The sequence below is a fragment of the Halichoerus grypus genome, chromosome 6, assembly GCF_964656455.1.
Source record: "Halichoerus grypus chromosome 6, mHalGry1.hap1.1, whole genome shotgun sequence".
Taxonomy (NCBI): Eukaryota; Metazoa; Chordata; class Mammalia; order Carnivora; family Phocidae; genus Halichoerus; species Halichoerus grypus.
In genome coordinates, this window is record NC_135717.1 from 127,499,581 (window position 1) to 127,515,249 (window position 15,669).

At 36.9% G+C, this 15,669-nt stretch overlaps 1 long non-coding RNA gene across 1 annotated transcript in view; it reads left to right on the top strand.

Annotated features, from left to right (window-relative positions):
* The window catches only part of LOC144382143 (uncharacterized), a 242,264-nt gene that overhangs the window by 49,617 nt on the left and 176,978 nt on the right, over positions 1 to 15,669 (top strand). The window lies entirely within an intron of this gene.

Genomic DNA, 15,669 nt, shown 5'->3' on the forward strand with positions numbered 1-15,669 from the left:
TTGGATACAGTTTCTACCATAGGACTAAGGAATTTCAGGTGATACTGTTTCAGATCAGTTCCTGACTGAAAACATGGGAAGTTGCTGAGGAATCAGTCTGTAAAGGCTCGGAACAATGAGGTTTACATATTTCCACAGAGAGCAGAGTACTGTATATTGCACAGTAAAGATCATAGTTATTGGTAAGTTTGTTTACAACGGTTCATGTTGTTGCAGCAAAACAAAACCACACTTGAGCATGACGCAGCCAGGGGGGGCGCCCTGAGTGTCCACAAGGAGCACGGTGCTGATCTGAGGAATATACAACCTCCCATTCCTAGAAATAAAAGGTGGGCTTTCCTCGTTTAGCTGACACACATATGATACATATATTTGTGATATATTTGGAGTGAAAAAAATCATATTACAAACAGTATATACACTAGGATCCATTTTGTGGAGATAAAAATTGTAATGATGATACAACAAAATATGTTTCTGGGTAGTGAACATGTTGGTGATTTTTCTTCTTGTTTCTTTATATCTCCTAACCAATAATAAATATGTTTTCATGCAATTTTAAAGACAGATTTTAAAAAAATAAAAGAACAACCAAGTTGTTCTACAAACCTAGAAGAATCTCATGACCTCAGACTACAATAAGAATAATTAGCATAGTTGATGGAATAAGAGGCTGAAGACAGTGAGATTAAATTTGGAGCCAACACATCTGTGTTTAAATATCTGGCAATCTTGTTGTCATTCCTGTCTGCAAAAAGGCAAAACTGTTCTTTTTCCTTTCTCATTTTACTTAAAACTGAAATTAGTACTCCCACAATAGACGTTTTGATTAAAACTTTGCCACTAGATGAAGGAAAACAGTAGATTGTAAGAAATGTGTTTTTTTGTCAATGACACGCAGCTAAGAATTTAAATAAAGCAAGTCTTGATAAATATCCCAAGAGTAGGCTGCCACATATGAGGAAATAGCTTTAGGGATTTTTAATAAGAAAAACACTATGATGATTTCATTCATTAATTCAACAAATATTTATTAGGCGACAAGGTAACCTACTCTAGGTGGTGGGGATAAAGCAGCAAACAAGACAGACACGGTCCCAGTCTCTTCGCATTTATTCTCATTACAGAGATGAACAATAAGCAAAAAAGAATACAAATACTTATATAATTACAGATGGAAGTCTATAAAAGGGGAAGGGTAAGATACTATACTAACATTCATCGGGGAGACCTATCCTACACAGAGCTATCCATGAAGACATTCCTGAGAGACATTTAATCTGGGCCCTAACCAGTGAGTAGTTGATTAGGACAATGATGGGAATAGGAAGGTAGAGAAAGGACTTTGGGGAGGCGGGTAGATAAGTGTAAGATACCTTAGGCATTAAAGAGAGTTAAGAAACTAGAAGAAGGGAAATGAAGCTGGCGTGTGGTGAAGGGGGAATAATGGCTTAGTAGGCTGTGTTAATAAGTTTAGATGTAATACTAAGAGCAATGGAAAATACTTTGGTGAACAAATAAAGCCAGCTCAATTTTTGTTCAAATTGTAATTACATTAATATTATTTTATGTCTTGATCAGCATCAGGACATAGAATTCCAAAAGTTTTAGAAAACATGTTTTCTAAAAAGTAGGGGGAAAAAAATCAACAGAGGATTAAAATTTATTAGTGATGTGACTCTTATTTAATAGTATAACTGCTTTACTGCAAGTCTACATGTACAAAATATAGACTCATCTCTTTTTTATGCCAACTTACTTTGGAGCCCCACTGTTTCTTGTTGGCCAAAATTTCAGGATGTCCTTCTGAAAGTTTTTCCTATTCTTCAATTTATCCAAGAACATCAGTCCAAACTCTAAATGGGTGGGAGCTGGAGTCTGGCATGTTCATTTATGCCACATGGTAACAGTGTTGAAGAAGGGTCCTGTACAATTGAGCACACCATGCTTGTCCACTCACTGCTGAAGCATGTTCATGATGATTCAGGTCCCAGCCCAGGCTTCAAGGGTGCCCATGTTGTGTGCCAGTGCTATTATTATTATATCTTTATCTACTTACCATGGAACACTTCAAAGATATGCCAAAATATAGTGTACCCATTACCTGGTTACAGCAGTTTTTAGCTCATGGACAATCTTTTTTTATCTATACTCTTTTTTCTTTTCCTACTTACCCTCCCCCATCCCCAATATTTTTAAGGAAATCCCAGATATTATACCATTCCATTTGTAATAGTGTTTATAGCACTAAAAAGTAAAAACTATTAAAAAGAAAACTTAAATCCAATGCCATTATCACACTTAAAATATAAATAATAAGTCCTTCATATCATCAAATATCCAGTGTTCAAATTTCCCCAATTGTCTAAAAGTGTTCTTTAATAATTTGCTTCTTATAGTTTGTTTGTTCAAATCAGAATCCAAATAAAATCCATACATTACAACAGATCTCTCAGGTCTATTTTACTCTATAGATTCCCCCTCTACCTTTCTTCTTTATCCCTTGCAATATATGTTTTTAAATAAATGAGGTGGTTTGTCCTGCAGTGTTTTTTAATTGTCTGGATTTCGCTGATTGCATCCCAGTGGTGTCCTTTAACATGTTCTTTGTTCCTCCTATATTACTGGGAAATTGATAGAGGCTTGACTAGATTCAGGTTGGTGTTTCTTTTTTGTTTTTTTGGTAGAGTTGCTCTATGCGCGGTATTGTGTACTTCCATCAGGAATCTTTCCTATCTGATGGTCTTCTTTTTGAGGTGTTCACAATTATGAATGATCATTGCCTGGATTCATTAATACATTAATTATGATTTGAAGAAATGGTGATATTCTTTAACTTCTTCAGTCATTAACTGGAATATATCTACAAGGAAAAATCTCCCTCAAATATTTGGTAAACCTGATGTGCATTTGTAGAAAAGGCAGGATAAATGTTTAATTCTTTCCTTTTAACAATTTTCAAGATAATGTGTTGGTTCTTTAACATCCTACACAGGTGACCAGTAAGTTTTATTTTTAGAATATGATTATGAACTCATGAATTTAAACACACTTGCTATATTTCAGTCTGTTCAAATTATTATCTGTATTGATGATCAAATTAGCCTGTCTCTGGTTCCTGATTCCTTGACATTGCCCAATTATTTTTTAAATGACTTCTTGGGTTCCTGTTTTAACAAAATGCTCCAGGCTCATCTTATAATTTCCTGTCCCTGGAAACCTGTCCCAAGGAACCCTGATTCTTTTTATTGGAAACTGGTATTTAGAGACTGCAATATAGGCATTGGGGTTCCTGGTTGCTACTGGGTTGTCCATTGCTTCTTCAAGTTTTCAGTGGACAGAAGTAGAAAGTATTTTTCTTTTTAATTTTAAGATAAATTATATCACGTGCTGATAATATTTTCAATTCACATTCAGAACTACAGGATTTTTTACTTAAAAATTTTTTTTAAGATTTATTTATTTAGAGAGAGTGAACAAGTGGGGGAGAGGCAGAAGGAGAGAGAGAATCTTGAAGCAGACTCCCTACTGTGTGCAGAGCCCAACATGGGGCTCGATTCCAGGACCCTGAGATCATGACCTGAGCTAAAGTTGAGAGTTGGCTGTTTAACCAACTGAGCCACACAGGGACACCCCTAGAATTTCTTACTTTTAAACCTCTATGAACTTATATTTGTATCTCCTTTCTCCAGTGCTGAAATTTTCAGTTCTCAGTGACAGAAACATACTCATTTGCTTTATCCCATAACACACACAAAATGGTCCCAGAATAGCACCACCAACGTCATCACAACAAAAGCTTAAGATACACCAAAGCTTAAGAATTTTCTTTTGCAGTCCTCTCGTCTTTAGGTTGTAGCTATAGACAATGTATATTGAAATTATTGTGTATTAAACCATTTAGAATTCCTCTCTGAAAGGTTCCTCTCTGATAGGTTATGCCACTAACTTGATAAATAGTTAACCTTGTTTTTCATTTGTTTTCAACTTTCAGGGGCTGCTCTTCTAAATTAATATATATTTTTTTGGTAATTATTTTAAGATTTACATGGTCCTAAAGTCAAACCTGCAAGCAAAGTACATTTTAAAAATTCTAGTTTCTATATTTATCTTCTCCATCCTATTCTGTCCTCCCCCATAGTAACTTAAATTTAGGTTGAAATGTTATCATTTATCCTTTTATGGCCCTCACTTAGTTAAATAGTAGCATTTAAACACTTAGCTTTTAAACCTTCTAAGTGATAAAGTTACTTCAAAAGTGCATTCCGATGTTCAACTGTTGTTCACCAGGTACAGTCACTGGAACAGAATGACTGGGGCTGAATTTAATCATTAAAACTAGAGCCCCACCCTCAGGAGCATCAGGGGCTGTCAATCTTCATGAGGACCAATCTAGTTTATTCCCATAGATCTCATTAAACTTTGAATCTTAGGAAACAAGCTTTGGGCTCCTGAACACTTCCCTCATGTAAACTCTTAGCCTCTCTATTAATTCTCTGTTGATTCCCTTTTTTATTAATAAGTAGATTTACCCCACCTACCCCCTATTCAGAGCTCTGCATACTGAAAAGAAAGACAGCTTTTGTTTAGTTTCACAAAACAAAGAAAGAAAGAATATAAGAAAGAGCGTAGAGGATCATAAGGGAAGGGAGGGAAAACGGAATGGGAAGTCATCAGAGAGGGAGAAAAACCATGAGAGACTCTTAACTATATGAAACAAACTGAGGGTTGCTGGAGGGGAGGTGGGTGGGGATGGGGTAACTGGGTGATGGGCATTAAGGAGGGCACATGATGTGATGAGCAGTGGGTGTTATATGCAACTGATAAATTATTGAACACTACATCTGAAACTAATGAGGTGCTATATGTTGGCTAATTGAATTTAAATTAAAAAGAAAAGGAAAAAAGAGAAAATCCAGATACACATTCCTGTCAGAATTCTGAGTTCTCCTTGCCTTCTATCAGTATAATTGAAAGGTACCTAGCTTTTGCAGGACTATCTTTGGAGAATAGATCTGTTCCAATGTGACCTCTCTCTTGGCCAAAAGAAAGCTGGTAGTAGTTTTTCTAGGAAGCAAGAGAACCCTTACATAAATACTAATACTACCAGAAAGCTCCTAACAGTTGAGAAGAATTAAGAAATGGTCATTAATTGCATGAAAACAGCATGATAATGACTTGGAGAAATTTTTCGTAATTACCATTCATATAACCTTCATGGAAAATCTGTAACATAGATAGCTCTTTAATCTTTTTTTTCTAACAGATGAGAAAATAGTGACTTGCCCCAAACCATGCAGCCAAATTAAGTAGAAAAAGGAGAAATAAAACTCAGGTGGTTTAACTTTAATGCTCATGCTTTTTTTTTTGATAGTTCACATAATCAGTCACTTTCTGTACAAGAGCAATAAATCAACAGCTTACTATACAAACCTATGCTTTTAAAAGAATATCAACAGACAGAATTTTATAGCTTGCTCTTGTCAAATATTTGGGAAAATAAAATTTGCTCTTAGAAAAATATTTGCTTTGCATAGAAAAGAATACTCTTTATTGATTAAAAAAAAATCTCTTGCTTATTTCCCTGAAAAAGAAAATTTTCTCATATCAATTGGTTTTTAGAAAAAATATGTAAAAATAAAAGAAGTTGGAAGAAAAATAAATAAATAAATAAATAATTTTTTTTTTTAAAAGAATATCAATAGATGACCAAGTAGTTTGTGTATTTAGTAAACATTCTCTGGATAACCATGTTTTTACGAATAAGAAACAAGGAATCTGCTTATACAACTGGCAAAACAGTTTAGATAAATGCTATTCCTATAATTATGGGCAAATGGATAATACTAACACTTATTAGAGGGGTTGTACTTGGTGAAATGTATGTGTGTCTACCAAAAAAATTGAGTTCCTATAATTTAATAATTCTCTAGGGATACTGCTATCAAGGCCAGTTGTAAAACAATCTGTCAGTGAAGTAAAAATTTGAAACCACCTTCTATATGATTTATAGAATTGAATTTGCATATTCTAAATTTTTCTCCAAAGGAAATAGTGTTATGTCGTATAGCCAAATAAATATCTAAGGTAATTCAAATCACCTGGGCAGTTAAATGGCAGTTCAAGTTTCTCCTGTGTCTGTTCTTCAGATCTAGGGTGGTCATTTCTGAAATCTCTATGAATTAGGAAAGGCAGTGACTATGACTTGACTCCAATGTGCCAGGCAGTTAACCAAACAACTGACACTGAAGGCAATTCATTCCAACATTGAAATGAATGTTCCTTTCTTAGAAACTATGCAGTGAATAGAAAAGGCCAAATGGCATTTTAGAATTCCATCAGGTGCTCTAAGAAATATATGTTGGCCTAAGAACTATAATGAAGAAAATTCCTTTTCCTCAAATGGAATATAAAAGACATTCAAAATTTAAGATTTTTTTAAAAACAAGGTCTACAACAACATTTGTGGAAGAGACTGTCTTTTTTCCATTGGACATTCTTTCCTGCTTTGTCGAAGATTAGTTCACCATAGAGTTGAGGGTCCATTTCTGGGCTCTCTATTCTGTTCCATTGATCTATGTGTCTGTTTTTGTGGCAGTACCGTACTGTCTTGATGATTACGGCTTTGTAATAGAGCTTGAAGTCCGGAATTGTGATGCCAACAGCTTTTGTTTTCTTTTTCAACATTACTTTAGCTATTCAGGGTCTTTTCTGGTTCCATACAGATTTTAGAATTGTTTGTTCCAGCTCTGTGAAAAATGCTAGTGTTATTTTGATAAGGATTGCCCTGAATATGTAGGTTGCTTTGGGTAGAATAGACATTTTAGCAATCTTCCAATCCATGAGCATGGAGTGTTTTTCCATTTCTTTGTGTCATCTTCAATTTCTTTCATAAGTGTTCTATAGTTCTCAGAGTACAGATCTTTTACCTCTTTGGTTAGGTTTATTCCTAGGTATCTTATGGTTTTGGGTGCAATTGTAAATGGGATCGATTCCTTGATTTGTCTTTCTGCTGCTTCATTGTTGGTATACAGAAATGCAACAGACTTCTATGTCTTGATTTTATATCCTGCGACTTTGCTGAATTCCTGTATCAGTTCTAGCAATTTTTTGGTGGAGTCTTCCAGGTTTTCTACATAGACTATCATGTTGTCTGCGAAGAGTGGAAGTTTGACTTCTTCCTTGCCAATTTAGATGCCTTTTATTTCTTTTTGTTGTCTAATTGCTAAAAAGTTAAAAATAGAGCTAACCTATGACCCAGCAATTGCACTACTAGGTATTTATCCAAAGGATACAAACATAGCGATTCAAAGGGGCACATGCACCCCAATATTTATAGCAGCAATGTCCACAATAGCCAAAATATGGAAAGAGCCCAGATGTCCATCAATAGATGGATGGATAAAGAAGATGTGTACACACACACACACACACACACACAGGAATATTACTCAACCATCAAAAAGAATGAAATTTTGCCATTTGCAACGATGTGGATGGAACTAGAGGGTATGATGCTAAGCGAAATAAGTCAATCAGAGAAAGACAAATACCATATGATTTCACTTGTATGTTGAATTTAAGAAACAAAACTGACGAACATAAGGGAAGGGAAGGAAAAATAAAATAAGATAAAAACAGAGGGAGGCAAACCATAAGAGATTCTTAACTATAGGAAACCAACTGAGGGTTGCTGGAGGGGATGTGAGGGGGACGGGGTAATTGGGTGATGGGCATTAAAGGCAGACACTTGATGTCATGATCACGAGGTGTTATATGCAACTGATGAATCACTAAATTCTACCCCTGAAACTAATAATACACTATATGCTAACTAGCTTGAATTTAAATTAAAAAAAAAAACAAGGTCTACAATTTCATGAAATATGTTCTACTTCTGGATATCTAGCATTTTTATATGCTCAATAAAACCATGCTCTTTCAATATAGCATAATGAGGTTAATAATTTAAAAATATTGATGGTTTATTTTTTGTCTCTTCCTAATGGTCAGAAGTATTCACCCAGAAGTGAGAAGGATCCAAAAATATTAGAAATTATTATAAAAGATGGGCAGGGAAAAAGAACAGTAATAACAGTTCCTAAGGTTCAAAATAGAATTTTCCAGCAAGATAATAGCTTGGAAGCTATGATTTCTTATGAAGAAAATATTTCCTAACTTAGTTTAGTGGTCCTTCCTGTACCTTTGTGGATATTCCCTTCTTTTTTTTTTTTTTCCTTTTTATATAAGAAATTTTCTTTTTCTATCAATCATGCTAAACTAGCATTCATGTGGGTGATGGGGGAGGGGACTATCATAAAAACTAAGTTCAGATACAAGTCACTGAAAGGATTTAGAAAGAGGAATGACATGATCCAATTTGCATTTTTAACATATTACCCTTTGTTGCTATAAAGAAAAATGGATAGTAGAGGAAGAAGAATAAAGTCAGGAAATCATACAGGGAGCTATCGCATTATTTCCAGGAAGTGATGATGGAGACTTGGACTACAACAATAAACAGTGATGATGGAAACAGGTGGATTCATATGATTGCTGACAGCACTTGCTGATAGATCAGATTTTCCATGTGAGAGAAAGGGGCCCATCAGGGATGACCCCTGAAACTTTGAGTGGTGAATGATGGTGATATGCTTCCAGAAGGACAGGTGTGGAGGTGGAGAATCAAGGTTCCATGTTAGCCATGTTGCTTGGGATGTATGGCAGACATCCAAGCAGAGATATCAAGTATGATGTACTTAATACAGAAGCAGACCCCTACCTACCTCTAGAATTGCATCTCCCTCAACATTTTGCTCACTGACGGACAACACTCTAGTCACATTGGTCTTTCTTCTGTTCCTCAGTCGGGCCAAACTTGTTTCTGTTTTAGGCTTTTGTACTTACTCCCTCTACCTGGATGCTCCATCTTCAGATCATCTTGCTGTTAACTGTTTATTATCTCTCAGCTTAAACATCACCATTGAAAGTGTTTCCCTAAGCACCCAACTAAAATGGCATCACTACCACCCCTCAAGCTTTGTAACAACATTCTGTTTTATTTCATGACTCACCAACTCTCCAAAATTCTCTTTTCATTTATTTATTCTCTGCCTCCCCTCACTAAACATAAGGTCTATAAGAATGAGACTATTGTCTGCCTTATTCATCACTAGATCTTTAGTACCTGGAACATAGTAAGTGCTCAATAAATTTTCATTGAATAAAAGAAGTAAATAAATGCATGAATACATTATTTTGTTGGTGCTGTTGTTAGAACTACGTCCTGTGATAAATATTATTCAGTCCCCATCTCATTAATTCCCCATCACAGTGTCCAGCTATTTATGATTTTCGTAGCATATGCTCAGGGGTAAATTACTCAGGTATTCTCAGGTAGAAGTTCCTCAGATTTGTAGACTCTGGCTTCTTCAGAGTGGTAAAGTCACTTGCTCAAGTGATAAATGTTCTTCCTCCCTTTTTGTGTTTCCCTAGTGTCTTAGGACAGAAACCACAGAGTTTAAATTAGCAAATGAATATTCAGAACCACAAACTGGCATTTAGTCAATTAGAAACAGTGCTATCATTCATGGCATATAAAGATCATCACATTTTTCAGTTAACTAAGAACACATTTACCAGCTGCAAACATGCTTTTTCTGCCTACTTTTGAAGCCATATGCAGTCTGGCACACATGAGGTTCATTACAGAATCCAATGTAACACAGAGTGCAAGTGTTTTTCTAACTAATGGCTAAGGTTAAAGAGAGAAGAATGGGGTTGCCTGGGTGGCTCAGTCTGTTAAGCAGCCGACTCTGGATTTCGGCTCAGGTCATGATCTCCTGGGTCATGGGATTGAGCCTCTCGTGGAGCCCCATGTTGGCTCTGAGCTCGTTGGGGAGTCTGCTTGAGGATTCTCTCTCCCTCTCCCTCTGCCCCTCCTCCTACTTCCATTCTCTCTCTCTCTCTAAAATAAATCTTTTGAGAGAGAGATAGAGAAGAATGCCCTGAATTCCCAGAGGTTCCAGGGCTCTAAAAGTGTAATTTGGCACTTCCGAAAGTTGTGTGAAACAGAAGTGTCAACCATTGCTTCAGGCATAAAATCAACCTCAGTGATGAATCACTCTTCAGGGCCGGATTTACCCTCAAAGTCTTGAGGAATTTTTCTTAGAAGGTATCTATTCTAAAATGTGCTATAATTACTGGAGTATCGTATGTTAAATAAATGGTGAGGGACTATTTGGACATCTGGAATTGCCAGCTGACAACACATATGGAGAAAGCTGTTTCTGTTCTGTATTTCCAATCATTAAGTGCCCTAACCTACTGACTTAATAAGTGTGACCAGGGCATGCAGAAAGAGTCATGAATAAAGGGTGCTAAAGGTGATACAGATATTTCTCTTATGAATCAGGTCTCAAAACCATATTCTTCCTATCGAAAATATTCAAGTACCTCCCTAAACAATTGCCATTACCATGTGGGACAGAGTGGGGGAAGTTTATTCTGGGTTTTGTTTCACATACTCAAAATATGATTAGAATATTGCTGTATCTTATGGGATGCCTGGGTGGCTCAGATGGTTAAATGTCTGCCTTTGGCTCAGGTCATGATCCCGGGGTCCTGGGATCAAGTCCCGCGCCGGGCTCCTTGATCAGCGGGGAGCCTGCTTCTTCCTGTCCCTCTCCCCCTGCTTGTGCTCTCTCTCTCTAACAAATAAATACATTTTAAAAATCTTAAAAAAAAAAAAAAAGAATATTTCTGTATCTTAAATCACATTGTTAAATAAATTTTGTTACATAAATTTGGTAAAACCTAATTAATAGTTTATTTATGAAGAAGACTGCTCACCCCCCAAAGTTAAAGACTTAAAAAAAACTTAAACAGTTGCTTTTATTCTACTCTGTGCTTCTTTTTGGAAGTATAGTTGACATACAATGTTACATTAGTTTCAGGTGTACAACATAGTGATTTGACAACTCTGTGCATTATGCTATGTTCACAAGTGTAGCTCCCATCTGTCACCACCCAATGCTATTACAATACCATTGCCTGTATTCCCCATGCTGTACCTTTCATCCTATGACATATTCATTCTACAACTGGAATTCTGTACCACCTACTCCCCTTCACCCATTTTGCCCAGCCCCCCCAGCCCCTCCCCTCTGGCAACCATCAGTTTGTTGTCTGTATTCATGGATCTGTTTCTGCTTTTTATTTGTTTCATTTTTTTAGTTTCCACATATGAGTGAAATAAGTGAAGTCATATGACATTTGTCTTTCTCTGACTTATTTCAGTTATCACAATACCCTTTGGGTCCATCCATGTTGTAGCAAGTGGCAAAATCTCATTCTTTTTTATGACTGAGTCCCCCAGGCTCCCCTCTACTCTGTGTTTTTGAGGAGAAGCTGGAATATTAAAATTATGCAAGGATAATTTAACATAAACTGTAGTTTGTTGCAAAGATATACCCTTGAAATAGATTTTAAAAATCAGTAAGACTTTCTATATAAATATTATGTTAATGTCACAGTCAAATAAAAATTTCATTAACCAATCTTCAACATCAAGGTGAAATGACAGACATGTGGAGAAAAAAATACTTCATCCAAATTTAGTACATAGCAAATATGATTTCCCTCAAAAAAATTGTCATTATATTTGAATTATAAAAGATTTATTGAGCTTCATGAACATAATGTATACTTATTTAGAAAACTGGATATGCCAGGATTTATGCTTATCACATATATTAATCATGGGGAAATATAATTACCACTTTCTCAAGAAAGAGTCAGCATTGTAAGTCAAGTTAATTTATACATCATGGGGTAAAGAAAGGCTTAATATGATAGAACGTGTAGTACAGTCTCTTATTTTTATTTCCAATTTCAACCCTAACTCATAATGTGAAATTTAATAGTTATTTATGATCTATTTTTCAATGTTCCCATCTGCAAAATGAGGGGAAAGACTGTGTTGTCTCAGGGGTATTATGTTGCTTTCTTTCTAGCCCTTAAAATTAAGACTGGAACTAGGGCTGTTTCCTGCGTGATGTAATTTGTGATCCCAGCGGTTTTGCAAAGCACCACACCCTAAAATATCTCCCCTATTACCACAAGTTATCATTCCCAGGGGCTCAAAGCAAATAAGTGATGTGGAGATCTCCCCCTCTGTATCATCATGACTTGCTCTTAATTTATCCTGAAACTGCTTCATTAAGAGAAATAGTCTTAGTGACAGTGTTGCAGTGGAAATACAAAATCTCTCCACCAGGGAACAGCGGAATTGTACTGGCATCTGGGATGTACACATTGACAGGGACAGTAGGTGGATTTTGGAGGCACATTTTTCCATGTAACAGTTTTGCCCAAAGATGTTCATGCCTGAAACTTGAGCTTAAACCCTAGAAGTCTGTATACCCCATTCGACCAACTTGAGCAAATGAAATAAACATTTATGAAGCTCTCCTATGTGCCAGGACCCTGCCAGGCTCTGAGGAATCAAGAACAAACAAACAAGCAAACAAAAAAATGCAGTAACCTGAAGATAAAGAAAATAGAGTGTTTGCCCAGGAGGAACTCATAATATGATGTAATAGTTCAACTTTGGAGTATTCAAGAGAGAATATTCTGTTTGTTTACCTGAAATCACTCAGAAAACTCTTTTGGTGAATTGGGTATCTGTTAGGGAAATGAAAATATGACAAAGCATTTCCCTACTTAGCTAAGATTTGGGAGTTCTCTTTTTGTTGAGATTTCTGGAAACATCTTTTTCTTCCTGTTTCTTCCCTCAGAAGTGTTATATTTTCAAAGTACAATTTCGCTACAAAATGTGAAAATGTGATCAGTTGGTTTTGTATTCGATAAACAGCACAGCGTGACACACGGGCAAAATGCATGATAGAGACGTGCCCCACCTCCCTTAGCCCAGGACAAAAATGATTCCAACTGGCAGTAGACCTCAGAGCTGGGAGGGGGCACTTCTGTCATTTCTCATGTGCCCTAGTCTGTGGAGAAGTTGCTGATGGGACCCACCACCCTTGCCGGGTAAATGCAGAAGCAAAGAGCTCAGCGGTGGATGCCGGAGCTGGCTTCCTCAGTCCTGCTGCTCCTGTTAAAACTTGTTGCACCTCCGCACACAGTCACCCTTCTTGCCAACGCAAAATATTCTCTTAAGGGATTATTGGCCACAGTAGGTAGTAGGGGAATAAATAGAATATAGAAGTCTAATAGGGGTCATGTAAAATTAGTATTTACGTTTGGATTGATACATGTTCTGCCTCCTAGTAATCTTAGCAGACTCTATGCAAAAATAAATACATAAATTGCTTTTCGAAAGAAACCAGAAACATAACCTGACCTAGAACTCAGAGGTTGCTCCTTCAAAAAAAGTTCACTTACTTTGTCGGAAATCACTGTCACTTAATTCATTGTCAGGAAAAAAAAAATTAACTCAAAAATATGGCAGCCCCCGGGAATGCCAATATTGTTGGGAGGGGCGATTGCTTGAGCAATTCCTAAGCAGATAAACTCACTTTGTTATAAGCTTCTTTAATGCTGGGATTTCCCAAGAGATCTAAGGCTGATCTGTCTCCATAGACAGATCCTTGTCAGCCCAGAGACTTTCTTAGGATGGGGCGGAAGAAAAGATGAAAATAATATATGAAGCAGTCTCCTGGGATGTTCAGTTTTTCTTGGTTCCTGCTTGATCAGAAACCTCACATGGGGCTCCCTTGCTAATGTTATTTCAGTATAAGTATTTCCAGGTCCAGTTCCAGCTGGAAGCAGACACCGTGGACCATGTGAAAATTCAGCAAGAACACACAAAATTAGCCCTTGGTTTTTTGAGCCTTAAAAAGGCTTGGGTCAGGGCTGAGTTTATTCAGAATTATTTACAAGTCCCTAAAGATCAACCGTGTCACTCTCTGACAGAGTGTCCTCAGCCCCAAACTTCTATTTTTCACATTCAACCACAGCTTTGCACTCTCTTTCTCTCTCTCGCCTCTGACCTTTCGATTCTCCAGAGCAAAGGGCCTTTGGGGCCTTGGATATAGTTTAGATGCAAAATAAGAAATACAAAAGCCTACATTTTTTATTTATAAGAATATCTGATATTGGAGCCCCTAAGTACCTTGGATAATTTCAAGGAGAAGGAGAGCAGATAAGAAATGTAAGAACACTTTAAGATCAATTTGGACTGAGTGCAAAATCAAAGAAAACATTTACTGAAATTTTCATAAAATCATATTTCAGTATGACTCATCATTACAAGACACATTTGTAGCCCTCAACTTCCCAACAGGCTGGCTTCCAAAAGTTTGTTTGTAAGTTGTTTTTCTGGATCTGAAAAGCCATTTCCCTTATAAACAATGTTCTAAATTAGTAGTTCATGGGCTTTTTGTGTCATCAACCCCTTTGAGACTCTATTAAAAGCTGTGGACATACTTCCTAGTAAATTTCTTAATACATATGTGCCCTAATTTTCCATACATGTTTCTTGGCTTCACAGATCCACTGAAGCTCTTTTCCAATTAAGAACTTCTGTTCCAGGTGCCAGACCAGCTCAAATGCTAAAATCCATAGCTACAGAATGAACTAAAATGGACTTTTGGGCTCTAGTCAGAAGATAGAGCCACCATTTATGGCAACATACTAAACAATGCCCTTTTAATTATGCCTTTGGACGCCAGCACCACATCAGCTGCAGAATAACATCCCTGGCAGCTGCCACAGTTAAGGTACAGGTGACGCATGATAGTGGTCCTACCTCATCAGGGTACAAGCCATAATCTTTGGTTTTATGAGACTGGGGATGAGGGATGTATATTTTGTCATGGGGACATATTTGCCTCATGTCTGAAGGACTTGTTGGTCTTTGAGAAGAGCATCCACATTTGCATCCACAAAAAAAGTGCTAAGGCTAGAGACATTTGTTCAACATTTCAGTGATTTATAAATCAGTGGTGTCTATACTCCAGGTCAAACTACATATAACAAAGCATGTTAACTATGTAATTATTTCCTTTGATTTTTCTTCCCTTCGGAATCTGAGAGCCAAAAAAGTTTCTATTGTAAAAGCAAATGCTCCTTCAAGGGTTTCTGAGTTGGAAAGTTTACATCTCTTCATAGACAATGTAGACAGTTGTTCCCTTCCTCACTTTCTGTAGCATTTATTATAACAAATAATAATCAAGCAAAAAATCTACCCTCTTTTTAGAATACTTCAAAAAAATAGGCTGACAGAGCTCCTGGTGACTTTTGTTGTGGTGTGCCTGAAGACATCTACGTAGCAAAATCTTTTTAGTCCCACGTCTACCTGTCTTGTCATTCTGCACGGTGAAGCTGTTATATCAATGTTTGTGGTTCTTATAGGGTGTAGGGAGTGTTAAAGTCTCATTTTTCAGCATGCTGAGTCTGACTGCTGCGTTTGTGCCCTCAGGAGTGTATGCCCAGGAGCCAATACCACAACTCCTGTTGAGCCTGGTAGTGACCCCTATCAGTCCCAGCACCCAGGAACACCACCGTGTCTTCCTCACTGTCCTCCCAGATTCGCCTTTACTCTGTATTGTAGAGAGATCACGGCATATGATGAGTCAGCCAGCTCTCTGAAGAGGTCCTTCCAGTATATTGAACAATAGACTCACAGACACACGATCTCCTATTAGA